Genomic DNA, 20,190 nt, shown 5'->3' on the forward strand with positions numbered 1-20,190 from the left:
TGTGTGTGTGTGTCTGTGTGTGTATGTCTCCCTCCATTAGAATGAAAGCTTAATGAGAACTGGGAGTTTTATATGTTTTGTTCACTGCTGTATCCTATTGGTTCTTAGAATAGTATCTGGATTATCATAGATGCTCAATAAATATTTCTTGAATGAATGTCTTAGACGCACAAATATAAATTCTTGTCATAAGTTTTGGAGGTATTTTGAAAAATCTTTGAGACACAGAAGTGAAGTTCTAATATCTAAGGGGATATTAAACTCATTTTTTTGTTAATTACTTCATAATCAATTCTTTGTGTCAGAAGAGATAATTGTGGTGGTGGTTTTCTATGGATGCTCCCCTTTTGTCACCTTGAGCAGTTTATAATGAGACAATTCATAGTAGCTTTAATAAAATACCAGTGTTATATTTCATCTTCTTTGATCTTTCTTCCAGACCTTGAAAAGCCAGGAGAAGTTGGCATACTTCCTTTCTTTCTCTCGCTCTCTTTTTCTCTGTACATACTACCAGGACACTAGTAAGAACTGATTTAACATGGCTTTAGTTCAGCTCAGTCTTCAAGTCTTAAACTCCAGTTGGCCTAATGAAGGAATTAGTTATGCATGTAGGGCGAGAGATCAGGTTTATATATAGTGCTCTAAGATAAAATAAAAAGTGAAGCTATTTTTTAATAGCACAAGGTACTATTAAAATGAAGGAAATATATTAAGGTACACTGTTCTGGTAAAATAACACATTCTACAAAAGGAAAGGAATATATTAAGAAACATGTACCTAAATTTAAAGCAATGACATACTGTTAAAGAAACAAGGTTTTCAAGAATGTGAATCAATTTCACCTTTATCACGTGCTGGAGTTTCTTCTATTCACAATTAGTTTAATTTTTTTTTTGGATAGCACACGTGGAGTGACTTTCTAAAGTGGACCACATTGAATCAGTGGTCCTATATATATGCAAACCTATGTATGTTATATTATTGAAACATAGGTGATGGCTATAAAACTATAGGGAATTAATGTCTAGACTACAACATTTAAATTGATTTTGGTTTGTTCAACAGAGCACATGAAGAGCAGTGAGGAACTGCTTTAAAACCCTATGACCCTGTTCTGCCATTCAGATGAAGCATAACTACATTAGGGAGAGGATTTGAAGGTTGCAATATTTATTAAATTTTTAAATTCACATACTCTTTGATGCAGCAATTCTAAGAATTTTTCTTAGAATTCATGTACGTGTGACAAAAAGTATATAATAAGGCAAGAATATATACTGTACCACTATTTTTAATAGAGAAAAAATAGAAACAATTAAAATGTTTATTAAGTAAATTGAGGAAAAGACATACAATTGAATATAATTTGATAGTCTAAAATCTGACAGCACAGCTGTATATACTGAAATAAAATTTTATCCATGTTCATTGATAAGAAAAATAACTATATTTCAAAAGAAAATTTTGTGTAATTCCCATCTTTGTAAAATAAAAAATATCTAAATATGTAATTATTTTTTGTAGGAACAAAATTTCAAAAAATAATTAAATTGCCACTGGACACAAAGAAACAAGGAAGAGGATTTCTGCTTTTTATTTTTGTATATGTCTGTATTGTTGAATGTGTTTTCAGTAAGCAAAGTTTCTATTTCAGACCTCAAAGAATTAATGGCATGGGAATTCCCCTCCTAGAAACAGCAAGAAAAGTGAACAGAATATTGAAACAATGGTTTTCAGACACTGGAAAAGAAAGAACAAGGGACTGTGATTCTTGAAATAAAGGAAACAAAAGAACTTATCCCTATAATTGTCCTTACTGCCTGGATACAAGTCCAGAGAAGTCCAGATCAAGTTCAGGAGACTTGCTGAGTGTAGGAAACAGAGGTTCACTGAGATAGAGGTTGCTGTACCAGACACCATAGAAGATGGCAATGCATAGACAGACCAGCATATCTTCAGAGAATAAACTGGAGAGAACCATACGATAATCAAAGTTATATCATAATCAAATTGCAAATTAAACCCATGGTATGCAGAGGAAAGAAATAATAAAAAAGCAAAAATTAATGAAATAGAAAACATAAAAACAATAAAAGAAAATCATTGAAACTGAAAGCTTTGAAAAGATCAATAAATTGATAAACTTCTAGTCAAACTAGTCAAGAAAAAAGAGAAGACACAATTATCAGTATCAAGAATGAAGGAGGAAACATTACTGCAGCCCCTACAAGCATTCAAAAGATAATAAGGAAATATTCTGAACAATGCAGGCCAATAAAGTCAACAAGTCTGATATAATGGGACAATTCTTGAAATATACACACTACCAGAGTGTAATTGTGGAGAAATATTTAACCTGAGTAAATGTATATCTGTTTAAGAAACTTAATTACTTATCCAAATATTTCCCACAAAGTAACTCCAAGCCCAGATGGCTTTACTTGTGAATTTTACCAAACTTTACCTCGTTTGCTGTCAATAAGTGGGATGAAAATATTTCATTTTCTTGAAAGACAAACTGCAGTTGAGAGAGAACAAATTTCATTGGAGAGAATAATACAAATGTTTAGCCCATATCCAGTTTAATTCAAACAGCATCAAGGTATCAGATAGGTATAAAGCACATTATCCTGCAGAGTCAGTCAGGAAAGTACTACAGCTGATCCTTGAAAATAGCCTGATAAATGAATCATGAAGGAAATTACATGAGGAATGAAAACATATGCTGCTTATTTTCTTCCCTCAGAGTTATCCATATAATTTGAGCATTAGTTTTAGGAGGTAAGTGATTCAAAAATCTGGAAGATAGAATGTAACTGCCATATTCTTTATATTTTATTCATTTTTTAAAGAAGGAAAGGAAATATAAAAGTAATCATGGCTGTTTGGTTTATAATTCAGCTTTGAAACATGATTGTGTAAAATCACAGTGAAACAATAAGTAAATATAGGTAATAATCACAAAGGTGATTTCTGGCTTTTTAACTTCTATTCTGAGATTGTTTTATAATTATTGTGGCTTATAAATTCTGTTCTAAAGAAGTTCTGATAGAAATAATTCAATTGTTATGATCTTCGACACAAAATTACATATTTTGGCACCAAGTACTTCTTCTCTTGGAATTTTATTATGAACAGTCAAGAAGAATGTTGTCTTAAGAAAGTGGTAAGTAAAATTGCTCTGAAAATACTTTAGATATTTAACATTGTAAAGAAACTTTGTCCTAATTCTTACTTTACAACTAGTAAATAGCCTGCAGTTTTCTGCTATGATTTTTCATATTCAGAGATGGACTGTACATGTTCTAAAGAGTGTATTAATTTGCGTCTATGCATTGCTTTCTTATTATTTGGGGAGAGTAAATGTAAAGAAAGCACTATCTCTTTCACCATTTTAGTCCTGACAACCACCATCTGAGTATCTGCTCATATGCATCCATCCAATAACCCCCATTGTTGTGAGTAATTTTGTAGAGTAGAGAAGGCATGCAAATAAGGATATATAGGCTGTAGTTTTGCATGTGTTATTAATTTATTTTGTGCCTATGGACATTTCAATTTTGTGAGCTCAGAAATCCTATCAGTAAAGTAATAATTCTCCCATATATTTCAGATATTAAATATGTAAAAATTATTTAATCTATGTATGTATATCATTAAGTGGGCCATTTCAACTTAATTGACAAAAGCTTTAGGCTTTATATCCTGTCATGAGTTTGTATCTTTTTTTAAATTTTTTAATTTTTGTTACTGATGTAACATGAGTTTATAACATTATGTATGTTTCATGTATACAACATTATATTTTGACTCTGTGTACACTACAGCATGCTCACCACCAAAAGTTTAGTTTCTATCTGTCACCCTACATTTGAGCCCCTTTACCCATTTCACCCTTCCCCAACCTCCCTACCCTTCTGGTAACCTCTACTCTGTTCTCTGTATCTATGTGTTTGTTTTGTGTTTTGTTTGTTTGTTTATTTATACTTCATATATGAGTGAAATCATACAGTATTTGTCTTTCTTCATCTGCATTATTTCACATAGCATAATACCCTCAAGGTCTATCCATGTTGTCACAAGTGGCAAGATTTCATATTTTTTATGGCTAACTATTATTCCATTGTATATAAATACCATATCTTCTTTATTCATCCATCAATGAGCATTTAGCTTGTTTCCATAATGCTGCAATGAACATAGGCGTGAATATATCTTTTCAAATTAGTGTTTTTATGTTCTTTGCATGAATACCCAGAAGTGGGATATCTGGATCCTATGGTAGTTCTTTTCTTTGTTTTTTGAGGAATCTTACAGAAAACAGTAAGAAATTGTATTTTAGTGAGAAGGAGTATGGAGTAGTGGGAAGAGCACAATTCTTGGAATCAAACAGAACTACATTTGAATCCTGGCATCATCCTTTACTAGCTGTAAAATCTCAGACAAGTTACTCAACCTTTTGAACCTGTAAAATAAAATCAATAACTCCTTTTGAAGTTTTGGGTATTAGAGATAATATATAATGTACCTGGTGCATAGTATATAGGCTTAATATAGGTACATTTATTATTAGATGCATAATCTTTCTTCTGTGCTTCAGGAGAACATTTCAGAGCTGGAAACAGAATGATGAACATCTAGTTCATTACGTTATACACTCTGAGCTTCAGGTGGAGTTTAGAGGCAGCATCTGGAGGAATATCACCTCTTCAGAGTAGCATAGTAATATATAGATGACCTTGAGCAACATCTTTTTTTTTTTTTTAGAGAAAATCTTATAAATATGTTTTTATTTACACTTTGCAAAAAAATCATCTGGAAATACAGATAGTAGTAAAAAAGAAGTAAGTACTCATATATAATTACCTTTAGTGTTTTTTTTGATTTGATATATGTGTATATTGTGAAATGATTACCACAGTAAGTCTAGTTAACATCCATCACCACACATACGTACTTTGTTTTTCTTATAATGAGAACTTTTAAAATCTACTCTCTTAGCAACTTTCAAATATACAATATTGTTAACTGTAGTCACTATGATGTACATTACATCCCCAGGACTTTTATCTTATAACTGGAAGTTTGAGCCTTTTGACCATTTTCACTCATTTTGTCCACCCACACCCCCAACTTCTGGCAACTACCAATCTCTATGATATCAATTTATCTATGAGTTGTTTTTTTTTCAAATTCCACATATAAGTGATATCATATAGTATTTGTCTTTCTCTGTCTGACTTACTTCACTTAGCAGAATGTCCTTCTTTTTCATGGCTAAATAATGTTCCACTGTATACCTATACCACATCTTCTTTATCCATACATCCACTGATGGACGCTGAGGTGGTTTCCATGTCTTGGCTATTGTGAATAATGATACATTGAACATGGGGGTGCAGATATCTTTTTGAGACAGTGATCTCATTTCCTACTCTTACCATTTTGATTCTATCTTCCCAGGCATTTTTCTATTAGAACATTTTTCATTGTAATATTATTTTTAATATCAACTGTAGCTTAAAAGATAATTAACACGTGATTTCAATTCTGAAAGCAGAAACATAGTAATAATCCACTAGTAATAATCCATAGTAATAAGACCACTAGACTCACATCCCTAAAATTTTAAGACTTGTACATGATCAAACTTATTCTATAGGTCCCATTTTCTCTTGTTAGAAGAGTTTATATAGAAAAGCAAGCAGATATAAACATGTACCTTTCTCTCTAAATTTTAAGCACAATCATTATTAATCTGATTTTATTCAGGTTTATTTAGAAAACTTTTGAACCCTAGTCAGGTATTTTCTTCCTATCAGAGTTGTATTTGAAGACTCAGTACATCTTGCTTTCAGATGCTCCTGCAGGTAGCTTTTCTCTAGCCTTTTAGGACATGTCTTTAATTGCCAGCTAGTAACATGCCACAGAGGAGTACCATCTCAGCATTTTAAAGTTAGTTATCCAAGCCCTCCCTCTGGATGTCTTGCATATTCCCTTGTGAAAGATTGAAGGAAAGAAAAATAATATATATTTTTAAGTCTCTCTAGACCTTGTGATAATCTTGATCCAATCCCAGGTTTGCTTGGCTGGTAGCTTAATAAAGTCTGCTACTGATGTCCTTCGTATTCTTTCAGCAGACTTTCAGCTCACTCCCAAGCCTGCTTCTCCTTTTTAAAGAATCCTCTTTAAAGAGTACATATTTTAGGGAATTCTCTGGCGGTCCAGTGGTTGGGACTCCACGCCTTCACTGCCGAGAGCTTGGGTTCAGTCCCTGGTCAGGGAGCTGGGATCCCACAAGCTGCTGATGGCCGGGGATGCACGACTCTCCACAGACCTTTCGTGCTTCTTTCCGGGGCTGTCTGCATCTTTCGCTCTGGCGACACTCTCCCCACCAGACCAAGCAGCGCCGGGTTCCAAGGGAAACATCTTGAGCATCTTTCACTCCTACCATCTTCCAGTGGGTTGATGGTATTTAGCACTTAGCACTGTGCCTGGTACATAGTAAGTGATTGATTAACATGTAATTGGTTTACTGAACTTGGTAAGGATAGAGAGCATACATTTTTTTTTTTTTAGCTTCGCCTTAAACTTGCTCACTGAATTCATTCCTTTTCTTTCCTGCATCAGATCTGCAACATGCCCCATAAATTTCTCATCCTTTTTAGTCAAAGAACAGAGCTCATCTAAGCAAATGTAAATGTCTCTCTGTTGTAAGTATAATAAGCAAAATTTTAGTCACTCTAGCTCAAGTTTCTTCTCAGCCCAGACCAGGAAGCCTACAGGGCAGGAAAGGAGCAGAACTGACTTCTCTTTGTTCTTTTTCTTCCCCCGAAACCTAGTTTCATGGATGCCTCTATCTAGTAGCCAGTGTTTCTGATCCCAGCAGAGGTGAGCCCAGGGAAAGAAGGATTTAAGGGGAAAAGCACTGTCTTGCATGGCTGATTCTTTGGGGACTGATGCACAGTTGTTGGCTCTCTCAGGAATGCCTTTTTTGTATTTTTTAGAGATTTCACCACAACATCCTTTGTCTAGGCAAATGCCTCTCTTATGGCTGGCCAATTTTCCCTCTCCCTTCACCTCCTGGTGTTCTGGTTTCTACTTTACACAGATTACCTCTCTTGGGATCCCGTTATTCTCCAGAAAAGTAATCCTCTTGAGCAAAGTCCGTTTAACAGGATCTCAGGCTTGTGTTTTCCCAAAGGTTAGCAAAGATTGCTTGGCCCGAGGGAAGATTTATGCTTCCTTGCTGCATAGTTTGTCAAAATACAGTTCCCTTGTAATACTGCCTTTTTTTGTTTGTTTTTGCTTGCTGCTTGGGGCCAAAATTCCCAAGGACACTCATGGACTCTCAGAGTGATTCTCTTGAAGTCCCTGTGTCGTTAATGCTCACCCTCCCCTGCAGGGAATAGGTGAGGGTGGAGGGTACACGCAGCCCACCATCAGCTACCCCCACTGACTTTCTTTTCGCCTCCTTACTTTGCTATCTCTTTTTCCCTTAGCTTGCAGTGAGACGGAAGCCTTTAGCACTCCAAGGACTGTCTCCAAAGCAGTTCTTTTCTCCACTCTTAAAGAAGATTTTGGTGCGTGGTGGGTAATCTAAGGTTAGCATGGCCAGTTTCACAATCTAGTAGCATGTTTTTCATATAACCTCTCACTTTAAGATCTGGAAACTATTTAGGAACTATTGTAGTCAGACTTTGAGGCTCATTGTAAGGCAGAGTAAATCCATTTAAATATTTTGCTAATGATAGTGAATATTGTAACTCAGATTAAAGTTGGTTGCCTCACGCCCAGACATAGCACCGTTCTTTATTTTAAAAAAATGCAATGCCAACATCCAGAAAAGAGAAAAAGTATTAAACAGTACTTTTAAGCTTTTGGTCTCACCAAAAGAATCCCAAACTTGGTATTACATTGCATTAACTGTCCTATCACATTATCATTAACTAGCATATTAACAGTTATGAAAGAGTATAGTTAGTAGATCGGTGAATTTTTAAAAAGTGTTTATGAAAGAATAGCACATGGGAGATTAAATTAGAAGGGATGAATAAACATGGCTTTATTCAATGAATGTGGAATCTATCAAAGTTATATGATCAGTCCCTAGATTTTTTTTTAATGACACAGTTTCTCTTTGATTACATAGGGTTATTTAAAAAACCAATCCTTTGTAAAAAGATTCAAAAGCCTTTTTTGTTTGCTGTGATGGCTATGCTATGAAGAGACATTGTAAACTTTTCCCTGATGTAGACACAGTCACAGAGGCATTGCACTTACTTATAGAAAATCTTTTCCTCAATAAATGAATTCATTAAAAGACAAACCAACCAAACACCCAGCCTACCAACACTCAGACAACAAAGGCATATTGTCTATTTTTGCATGTCCATAAACAGTTGAGCGTATTCTGTGTCCTAAATACTATCAAGGTGGAACTCACAGATTAATCAAAGATGATAGAAGAAAACCTGCTCAAATGATTGCCAGAGGTGGCAGAGATATTGGTGAGGGTAGAAATAGGGGTTCAGGAGCTTGAATTTCAGGATGGCTGTATATTTAAATCTGGGGAGGGGTGGGGAAAAGAGGATCAACCCTGGCAAAAACTAAAGCTAAACGTTGAGGTGAAACTAAGGTCATGCAGTCTTGTTAATGAGTTTAGACCTTACCTTAGAAACAATAGTCAATTAAGAATTCTAAGATAATAATCTTCTATATCTTGTCTGTCTTTGTAGATTGTAAATCCCTTCATGGCAGGGTTCATTTTTCCACGTTTCAATGGTAGCATTTTGTCAGTGTCGTGCACATAGTAGGTGCTAAAAAATGTGCTCATTAACGGTGATGAGGAAGACTTGCTCCTAGGGCATTAGTTTCATGAGAGCACATAACTAAGAGTAGTGCCCTATGAGCTATTGGATTTCAGGTTAAAAGAGAAGGTAAGACATACTTTTTAAAATATGTGTTATTTTCTCTGTATAGGAGACTTTGGGAAAGAATAAAAGTGGCATTAACGGACAAAATACAAACTTTAAAGTTAGACAAACCTAGGTTTTTTGTTGTCTTTGAATATACCTACTTGCTACGTGACTTTGGGTCTCACCCGTCTCCATCCATGAAGCAGAGGTAATAATATTGTATTCATAAAGTGGTTTTGAAAATAAGACTGCAAAATGACTCGATAAATAATGGTGAGATTCTATATGTATGTAATCTTTTAAACATTTTTGTTTCACGACCTAATAAAATGTTTTACATTCATGGTGAGATTTGTTCAAATAATAGAGGCACCTGAGGAATATCTCAGATAAAAAGCCCTCGGAATGAAGGCATCAGGACTGAGAGTGTAGGCTGGCCAGGGCCTGAGTCATGGACTACAGCTCCCACCAGAGACTGCACGGCCCTGGCTGTCACCAAGTCTCAGCACTATCAAAATGTTAAAAACCTTTTTTTTTTTTTTTCTGAATACAAAATAACACCTACAACTCAAATTATAAATTTTCCCCCAATTTAATTTTATTTTATCTTTTCTCATGGTCAGTAAGTATCAAATGTTGAATAAAGCTCATATAGAAGTCATCTGTGGAAGAAAAGACAATGAATTCAGCCACTAGTGGGTGAGTAAGAAGGAGGGAAGTTTATGTGGGACAAAGCTGTTTATGTTCTGAATGAAAGCTCTTAGTCAGTGAGGGAACTCACTCATTTAAGCTGATTAAACCCAGGTTTCCTTTGGAAATGTTAATAGCAGTGTGTCTAAATTTTATTTTGAGAACATTTAGTTGAGAAAATTTTAAAGTGGTTTTTTGCAATTAACAAAATGTATGTGCTAATAGTTTAACATTAGCAGTGAAAATTAAAGGCAGAAAGTAGATTACATGCTTATTTCTTCCAGATAAAAACATTGAATACAGTTGTGTGTGTGTGTGTGTGTGTGTGTGTGTGTGTGAGAGAGAGAGAGAGAGAGAGTGAGAGAGAGAGAGAGAGAGAGAGAGAGAGAGAGAGAAAGTCCTAATTGCTCTACAATACTTTAGGAAAAAATAGTTTTAATGAATAAAAGCACAAGCAGGATTCATTTACCATGTGGCCCAGTGACTGCCCAAGAGATTGCATCACCATCATTATTAGGAGTTGCCCTTCTACAATTTCTCTCCCATAAAGTGTTGGCAGAGATGTGCAGATGGACGACCGAAAGGTAATATAGTGCAATGATGGGCCATGGCAGAAATAATGGATCAGCAGCAAATGCAACATATACCAGGAATACACGTCCCTATTGTTCCCTCCACATCCTTAGATGTCAGCTTGAGGTGATCTCAGAGAAATTTTTCCTAGGCCCCCCATTGTGAATTGAATTGTGTGCTCCAAAAAGATCTGTGGAAGTCCTAATCCCCTAAGAACAGAGAGATTTGGAGACACAGAGACACAGGGAAGAAGCCTATATGACAATGGACGCAGAGAAGGGAGTGATGGAGCCGCAAGCCAAGGAATGCCAAGGATTGTCAGCAACCGCCAGCAGCCAAGAAGAGGCAGAGATTCTTCCCAGAGAAAGGCTCTAAAGAAGAGGGTCCTGCCAACATCTTGATTTCAGACTTCTAGCCTCTAGAATATGAGAGAATAGCTTCCTATTGTTTCAAGCCCCCCAGTTTGTGATTATTTTTTATGGCAACCCTAAGGAACTGAAGACCCCAGACTAGGTCTAGTCTTCTGTGATGAGCCTCCATGCAATTCCATTCCTCTTCCTCAAAGCCCTTGCAAAATTAAAGTGAATGAGTTAATGTGTAATTAGTTTTAAATGTCTTTCTTGCCTGCTAGAATGAAGCAGGACATTCATAGGAGAGCGACCATGCATGTTTTGTTTACCCCTGAATCCTCAGCACTACTACATTGCCTGGAATAAATACTCAACTATTTTTTAAATGCAGAAATGAATTTATCTGCTGTGATAGCTCTTAAATGCATATATAACTCCATATAATTCTGAAGTCAGCTTCTATGTTAGTTTCTATGTCAGGTGGAAATTTTTTAGTTACATGCAGTGGAAAATAAAACTCAAACAGCTAAAACAAACAAGTGAACAAAAGAATTATACACTAATTTTATCTTGAAAGTCCAGTGGTACAGCCAGCTCTGGGTCAGGACTGATCCAGCTAGCTGTTTAAACAATGTTGCCAAGATCTGGCTTCTCTTTGCCTTTCTGCTCTGCCTCCAATCCTGTCATCTCTTTTTTTTAAATTAAATTAAATTAAATTTTATTTTATTTTTACATCTTTATTAGAGTATAATTGCTTTACAATGGAGTGTTAGTTTCTGCTTTATAACAAAGTATGGGAACATATGTATATGTATAACTGATTCACTTTGTTATAAAGCAGAAACTAACACACCATTGTAAAACAATTATACTCTAGTAAAGATGTTAAAAAAAAAAAAATCCTGTCATCTTTTTCCTCAGGTGGGTAAAGCTGTATGGTGGCTCCCCTTCTGGTCACAAAGTGTCTAAGGCAAGCCTCACACCTTTAAGGCATGAGATCAATTATCATAGCTTGTGCACATGCCATGGAACTTTTTTCTCTCTATTGGTCCACAATGAGAAAAGTTTCCATTCTTGAACCAATTAGAGGGCTTAATTCAAAAGCTGGATGAGGGAGGTCAATCCCATCCCAGCCACATGGTTAAAGATTTGGGAGGAGTGAACTCTCCAAGGAAAATCAGGTTACTGTTGGTGGGGAATAGAAGGAATGCATGCCAGGGAGGCAACCAATTTATTTCTAACTGTTTTAGCATTGGTTGCCATACAATCTCCTAGGATTGGAAATATTTAGCTATACTCATGAGAAATTTTATATAATAGAATTAACTAGGTGATTATCAGAATTGGCTTTAAAGTGAATGCAAGTATTTGAACAAATGAAAGCCAAGTCAGTGTTTTAGACACGGTTTTAGGATGCCTACTGAATTAATTTAAATTGTCTTGTTATTATAATATTTTACATGTGATGTAAGGCGTACAAAATGTGATTTTCATTCCTAGCCTACTTAGTATAAAAATCACAATCCTAGAAGATGAATTGCTAATGATAGTCATCATCATTAGAGAACAGAGGGTCAAAATTTAATAGACATTCTTCAAATGATTTATAAACATAATTTCATCCCTGAAATTGAACTTTAAAACATGACTGACATAAAGATGATACAAAAATATTGATAAAACTTAGAAGTAAAGCATTGTATACATTTTCTATATATACATGATAATGCGTTGCTTAATAATGGTACTTTGGTAAGAAATATAGCTTATTAAGTAGATTATTTGACCCTGATCTCTACCTTGGAAATTTCTGGTTTATATAAAGATTGTAGTAGACAGTTACCTTAGGTCCATGATGGGCATTGATACGCAGAAGTACAATGTTTGCAGCTAACATTTATTGACTACTTATACACATGTACAAAATACATGTAAATACGTGTAGCTGTAATCTACTAAGAATGTGCACTGATTTATGCTTTATTACATATGGTTGCATTTTTCATGTCTACTAAAAAGAAACAAACAGCAGAATGTGTATGCACACACAGCATCCTTCTAGGAGGAGAGAGAAAGGAGAGAGAGAAAGGAGTCAATTTGGCAGGCTTGAGCACTCTGTCTCTGTCTCTAAAGAGGGTTTCTCTGCGTTAGGGTAGTGATAGACTTCTCTACAACTTGAAGGAAATATTTGTCGAGAACACCTAATAATCTGTTCTTTTATGCTCACCAGAAAGGTTTTTCTAATTAACTTCCAAAATGTCTCGTTTATAGGAAAAGCTATGCCTTGGCTTATGGGCAAAAGTATTGATGTGTATTCTCTATCAAATTAATAAACTGGCAGTCTGGTTTTCTAAGCAGTGTCTTCTGAGTTTGACAAATTTGAAACTTAACAGTTCAGGGAGGACAGATGAAACTGCAGTCCTGGAGCAGCTCAAGGGGGTCCAAACATGGTAACCATGGTGACTGTTCCACAGTGTGGCTCATCTGAGTGGGATGGCCTGATATCCTGTACCTCCATTTTAGTTGCATCTACTGGGATAATTAATGTAAGAAAGGGTAAAAGAAGGGGAAAGGCAATTGTCATTTTATAAAGAAAACCAGAGACGGAAATAACATGTTATAGACGAGTTCAGACAGTGGTCAGGATCCCTGGTCAAGACATTCCACTGGAAACAGATAAATGAAGCAGTGTAACTATCGTGCATCTACCAGGGTCTTTACTTGTCATGGGTCTTTACCTGAAGGGTGTATGTGTAATTAGCTTTAAGTCAGAACTCAGTATTTGCTGCTAATTTGACAAAAGTGAGCACTTATTTATTTGTGTTACAAGGAAGAAAACAATCCACCATGTAGGTCAAGATTTCTCAGGAGATTTAAAAAAATTTTCTATTCAATGTGTATTCCCAATTAGGAGGAAAGAAGCAAATAGAATAAATAAATAAGTAAAATTATTTTCAAGGGTTTGGAAAATTGTTTCGGTAATATTTGATTCATTCAGACAGCCATGGCAAAGTTGATGACCAAAGTCATTTATGGGCAAACAAAAATATCAATTTCTACTGCTCTTGTTTTAACTATTAAGGAAGCACATAGTGGAACATACTACGTGATTGTTTTATTCTCATTAGTCATTCATCCATGCATTCAACAATTGTGTGCTGGGATACAGAGATGAGCAAGACAGGTGAAGCCTGTTCTCATAGAGCTTGTAATCTAACAGAGAAGACAGGCAATTATGTGATAACCATAAAGTATGATAAAGGCTCACTGTATCCTGCAGACCTTCCACTAGCCAGTTCTGTTAGTTAAAGCAGCAATTCTCAGGTATATTTCTGCCATAAGTTCCCTGACAGATGATATTTCCAGGAAGACACCACTTATTTGGACAACAGTCAAGGTAATATTCAATTATCATCAAGGCTACTAACTCCATCCTTTTCCTTCCCATCAGAAAAGTATATTGGAATCTGAGTGGGAATAACGCACTATAGATAAAATTGAATTAGCTTGGGTGTAAATAAAAATAACTTGAAAATATGTCATTCCTAAACTGACCTTGCTTCAAACTTCAAAACTGACTGTAGCACACTATTGTTTTAGAGCCATTTAAATACTGAAATTCAAGTACCATGTGTGTTAGTCATTGGATACTTTAAACAATGGGCTTTTGAAATACCCTGACTTGAGGGAAAATGTTTATGATAAGTGTGACAGAAAGGGGGATAATATCTTCTACATATAAAGAATTCATATACATTAAAAAGAAACTTGCCAAAGAAAATGGACAAATGACACAAGGAGATTATGCCTACTGTCTGAAAAGAAATATATCGAGGTTTTGCCTGTGATTATACATGGGTGCTGGGATTGTGGACAGTTTTTTCTTTCCTCTTTTTCTTATTTAAACAATCCTTGTAGTATCTATAGGCTGTAGACTATTTTTTTTTTGTAGTTTCCAAAACAAGAAAAAAATTAGAAGAGCAGCATTGTTTTACATGTTGGCAAATCTCTTTAATGTTTGACTTAATAGAACGCAGCTAGCTTCTCATATCTGCATTCAATCTGTTTGCTATCTGTTGTTTTGTTTTTAGTATATTGTAAATGTTTGGAGAAGGAAGCAGTGCTTTAATAGCCTTTCAGATAATAGTAATATTCTTCTAAAAATTGATAATTGGTCGTACCTTAGAGGTTAGTTGCAATGTGTTATCTGACATAATGTTAAGGAAGTTTCCTTAATCTGCTATACATTAAACTGCATTGGTTAGTTTCACACTTTGTATGAATGTTTTGCCCATGTAACATTTTGTAACGTCATGCATTGGTCATTGGAGTTTTGACATTTGACATTATAACATTTTGTTATATTATTTCATAAATCACATTTGTTATATCACTGTGTACCTTAGAAAATTTGTTAAGTATTGAAAAGCTGAAAAACTTATGGTGGCAGATATGTTTTCCAAAATTTGAGTTTTCTCTTGAAAGCAAAATTTTATCATTAGTAACAAATATGATTTGTTGCTTTTCTGTTTAAAATGAGAGGCTCACCTTTACGTTCAAAAAAATGTCCGTTAAATACTTTAGTCTGAGTACAGTGTAACTGATAATACTTCTTACAAGTAAACAGGGTATTCCACAAAAATTCAGTTAGTTCAACTTGTAACTGAAATAATCATATGAGATTTCCCTCAAGACAGCCATCGTATTCTGGAATGCAGAAGTGTTTTCTCTGAATTTTCCATTTTGTCACACATAATATGAAAAGTACATCAAGATTTGAGATGTAATAAAATTAAATTTTTTTCTTAAATGGCATTTTTAATTGAATTTGGCACTTTTCCTGTGCATGCAGATCTGTGAGTACAGGGGGTTCAGTTTGGTTCCACTGCCTTGAATCTTGGTAAGCTGCCAGCAGTTTTACTCACCATTGTTTTTGTACCACCTGTGCAAATGTCAACACAATGAAAAAAAGACTAACATTTTAGAATTCTTAGGAAAATAATTTTGACCTCATGGACTGCCTGAAAAGTAAGGTTTTAAAAGGAGAGAATATTGCAGGTATATTTGGGATACTGTCTCCTCTAATCTAAAACTTGTTAGCCTCCGTTCTTTTCTAGAGTTGACTCCTACCCTCAAGTGGGTGTGCATTCTTACCATCGTGCTCATATACTTTTCTTGTATATACACATACTAATCAACAATATATACCATTTCAAGCGGTTCCAAACATTATCTAAATCATATATTAAATGTTATTTATATTACATGTATTATTATGCAACCTACTTTTTTCCTCTCAAAGTAAGTCCTAAGATTTATTCATGTTGGTACATAGAGACATTTCATTTACTTTAAAGTTTGTATAGTATTCCATTGTATAAATATTTCAATTTATAACTATGTATATATGTAGTTCCATTCACCTATATCTAGTATATATATATAGCTAGTTCCTTTCACTTATCAATAGACACTTGTGTGGTTTCCATGTTTTTGGTATTACAAACAATGCCAGTGATAACACCCACATATGTATCTTCTCTTGTACAGATGTGAGTTTCTTATGGGTATTTATTTAAAAGAAGTCCTGAGCTATACTAGTAGGTTAAAAAAAAAAAGGAATGTAATATAAGATGATGAACTTAATCTATATTACTGATACTATAAATCTATACATTTATTGGTTGGCTACCTGATGGAGTAAGCTTTTATCGTTTTAATTGGGAAGTGGGTGACTATTTATAATATTACTTCTATGAGAAAATATATTTAAATTTTTAAATAAAGCAAAATCAAAGGACAATGTTTTGGGGCATAATGTTCTTTTAAGTTGAAAACTGCTTATCTATTTAATTTCTTACTCTAGAACTTAATAATGATAGATTAGGGAATAAGTTTTAGAAATAATGTTAACATGTGGCACATTCATCTCTAAGATCCTATACTCAGCAAAGGTAAGTGCGAAGAGAATCCCATTTCCTAGCGTGTAAGAGAATCAAAGAAAGAAGATGGGAACTATTTTTCACTGGAGCCTATAATCATTGTTCCAATTTCTGAGGACTGAGGGTAAACTAAAAATGTTGGATAATGGAGATTCATTATCATGACCTCAAGGAAAGAAATTACACTCCCGTAAATTCTAGGCAATTTGTCTTTTTCAAGCGATCTACTAATGAATTTCTATTTGTTTACAGCTTGGGTAGGAGCACCTTTTCCACAAATGGCCAGAGCAACCTTCAGTCTTGTGTCCATCTTCATTTATCTAAAGCTTGTGTGGATCCAGAAGGTTTATTTCCGTTTTGACCCCAAAGCAGGTAGGTAAGTACTGAATTCTGTATTTAGTGACCGAGAAGACATAACCACTTCTCAAGACTAATTTTATTTAGTCACATGTGTACTATTTCTGCTTTTGTCCAGAAAGATCTAAGTTGAATTGTTAGCGTGTGGGGAAAACCTGAACTACTGAGGTGGATGTGATCTAATTTAAAAAATTAACTGCTTCCTATTAACAGAATATTCTTATGAAAAATTCTCCTACACTAGAGGGAAAACATTTTTCATGCTCATATTTTCCTAGACAGAGAGATGGTAAATTATTAGTTCTCTGTGTTTTATTTACTTTTCATAAAAGGTGTATACCGCCTGTGGGAGCTTTTAGGAGGCAATTAAGTTCTTCAATTCCTATAAGACACAATTCAGAAAATCCTAAGACTCAAATGAGAGTAATTAGCTATGGTAACTTTCAAAAAAAAATCAATAACTAGGTTTAATGTTAGTTTCTAATAAATGGTCTAAAAGTATACCAACTTTTCAAAGCTGTTTATGATTGCATTCTTCAAGGTTCATTTAAAAGAAGATAAAAATTGGCCTTATCTCCATAAAACTAGAAAAGTTGGGAAAGTAAGTGTAATTTTTTGCAGATTACTGATGAGTGGAATAAAAATCTCACAGAATGAAGTCAAAGGGTTTAAGTAAAAATGTAACTTTTTTCTTACATTTGTTACACTGAATAGTCAAGAAATTTCCTCCTGACTGCCCCCACACACTTTTCTGCTGAATTGTAGCAAACTTTTAGATAGGAAAGAACCAATGAAATAAAGAGTACTGTGTAAATAAGATTAAGCTGTCCCCTAACTATGCTATTAAAATTTATATATAAGTACCAAGATATTACAGGTTCATAAGCAAAAGCATAGAATGGGAGGGAATACATAAACAGAAGACACACTTAACACCACAAACTTCTTCTGGGCCTTCCAAACTCTTCCTTCCCATGGCTGGAAATTTTTAAAAAATTGATTACTGTTAAACCTACATGAAAACAGCTATATAAATTATAAAACATAAATCAAGGTTTTGTTCTGTAGTAACGTAAAAATGAGAAATAGTCTATTAAGTCAGAAAATGAAATCAAAGAAAAGATATGAGTGTCTTTTCCTGGAAAGATCCACTCCCACCACAATCAAGTCATAAGCAACCCCTTCCCGGTCATTTTTATCATGTATGTCTATGCATTTCACAATCTATTTCAGAATTCTTGTCAATGCCATAATTTATCTACAATTTAAATGACAAAAAATATATGTACTGTGATTTAATGCTCTGAAGAAATTGATATCTTTATATCCAGCTTCTATTGGCTGGCTGTTTCTGTCTATCAGTCTTTCTCTGGAGACGCTATAGAGGATGATGGTTAAGAATTTAGGCTGATTTATGGTTTGATCCAAGCCCCATACTTACTAGCTGTGTAACCTAGTGCAAGTCCTTATCCATTCTGTACATCAGTTTCCTCATCTGTAAAATGGGGATAATATTAGTACCTACTGCCCAGGGTTTTTTTTTTCCCCCCTGTGGATTAACTGTATTAATGTATGGAAAATGCCTAGAAAAGTGTCTGGCACATGGTAAACACTATAAAAAAATGTTTGCTCTTGTCATCTATGTGTTTAAATATGGTATATAAGTTTCATTTTGAAAAAAGCTAAGATCTTCAAGAAAGAAACAGAGCACTAGCAAAAGGCAGGGAGATGAGTAAGGTAAGGAAAAAGATCTTTGATTGTGAGGGATATTGGTGGCCATGACATAGAGGCCTAGGTCAGGAATCAGTTACTGTGTTGATTGTCAGGGTGAATTCAACTGATCTGGACATAGGCGGCTTACTTGCAGGAATCTGGGTTAGTTTTAGGAAGTAGGTGAGAATCAGGTCCAATTCCATATTCTGGCCAGGTCTTATTTCTGGTCCACCCCCCCCCCCCGAGTTTTCCCAAGTAGGTCCCTCTATGAGGAAGCTTTCAGTTTTCCAGGGCTATACCAACTTTGGTCCAATACTCAGATTTAGTATTTGGAAGCTCAAACGGGTCTTACGTCTGTCTTGTCCACAGACATAAATCACATTCTCCATATCAGTTCTATCAAAACTAAAAGAAACACTTTTATTTTCCCACCTACCTTACTACTTTTCTTCTCACATAGTTGGTTCAGAATTTGGGAGGAAGGTTAAAGGATGAAATTTACTGAGACTTCTCAGACCCTAAGTCATATTCTTTATTTTTTCATAAAAACATTAAACGAACAAGGAAGCATAATTTTTAGACAGAGTTTTTGCAAGAAATTTTCAAACATTATATGTTATTCTTTTTATTGCTAGAGAGAGGCAACAAGGTTTTACTATACTTAAGAATAATGAACAAAAGCCACACTTTACCAGTCCTAATGGGTTCCCAACAGAGAGATGTATGCTGTTGATTATGTTGTTAGAGTTAGAACTTCAAGTGTATAAAGAGAAATATGAACCTAACATTTATTTGAAGTGATTACCCAGATTGTGTAAGTGCATTCTTTAGGCATATGTTTGAGTAATTCATGTGCCCAGTTGATCCAGCAAATAAATTGTATGATTATATCAGGGAGGTGGCAATAAAGAGGGCATGGTAGGGGTTCAGACCTGGGAAGGCTAGATAAAGCTTTTCTTGAAGAAATCAGAAGTAATTTCTTCTTCTGATATATGCTGAGAACAGATAAGATTGTTTAATTAGCACCAGTTGAGAATAAGCAGGTAACAGATGGAGGACAAACTTGCGTATAAACTCAAGATATTTCAAGGTGAAAGAAGATTAAAAAACAGCAACATTTTATGTGATAATTCTAAAACCAATTCAATCCACCATCTTGACTATCTAAGGCATTGATTTATAGTTTTACCTTTTTCTTATCATATATAATTGTATGTAGAAATTGGTATGTTTTAAGCATTTGTGCTTCTGTGATTAAATCGTTTATTTTTATGGGAAATAAGCCTGCCCCCACCAAATGAATGAGGTATCATGTTCTTGTTCATCTCAGTATCCAAGCCTGATCCACTAACGGCTTACGCTTACTGATACCTTCTGTGTGCAAGACATTGGTCTAAACACTTTACCTCATTTAAGCCTCACAATAATCCTTGTGGTTACCAGTATAATCCTACTTTGCAGATGAAGAAATTTAGTTTTAGGGAGGCCAATACACTCACAAAGGCCACACTGTTTTTATACGGTGAAGCTGAGTTTTGAAGACCAGAAGTGTGGTTGGAAACTACTCCAAACTCTCTGAGGTAGGCAGAAGCCACCGAGGGAGCCATAGCGATTACAGTGGATAGCTGGTGAGAAGCAGCCACATG

This window comes from Phocoena phocoena, chromosome 13, assembly GCF_963924675.1.
Source record: "Phocoena phocoena chromosome 13, mPhoPho1.1, whole genome shotgun sequence".
Lineage (NCBI taxonomy): Eukaryota > Metazoa > Chordata > Mammalia > Artiodactyla > Phocoenidae > Phocoena > Phocoena phocoena.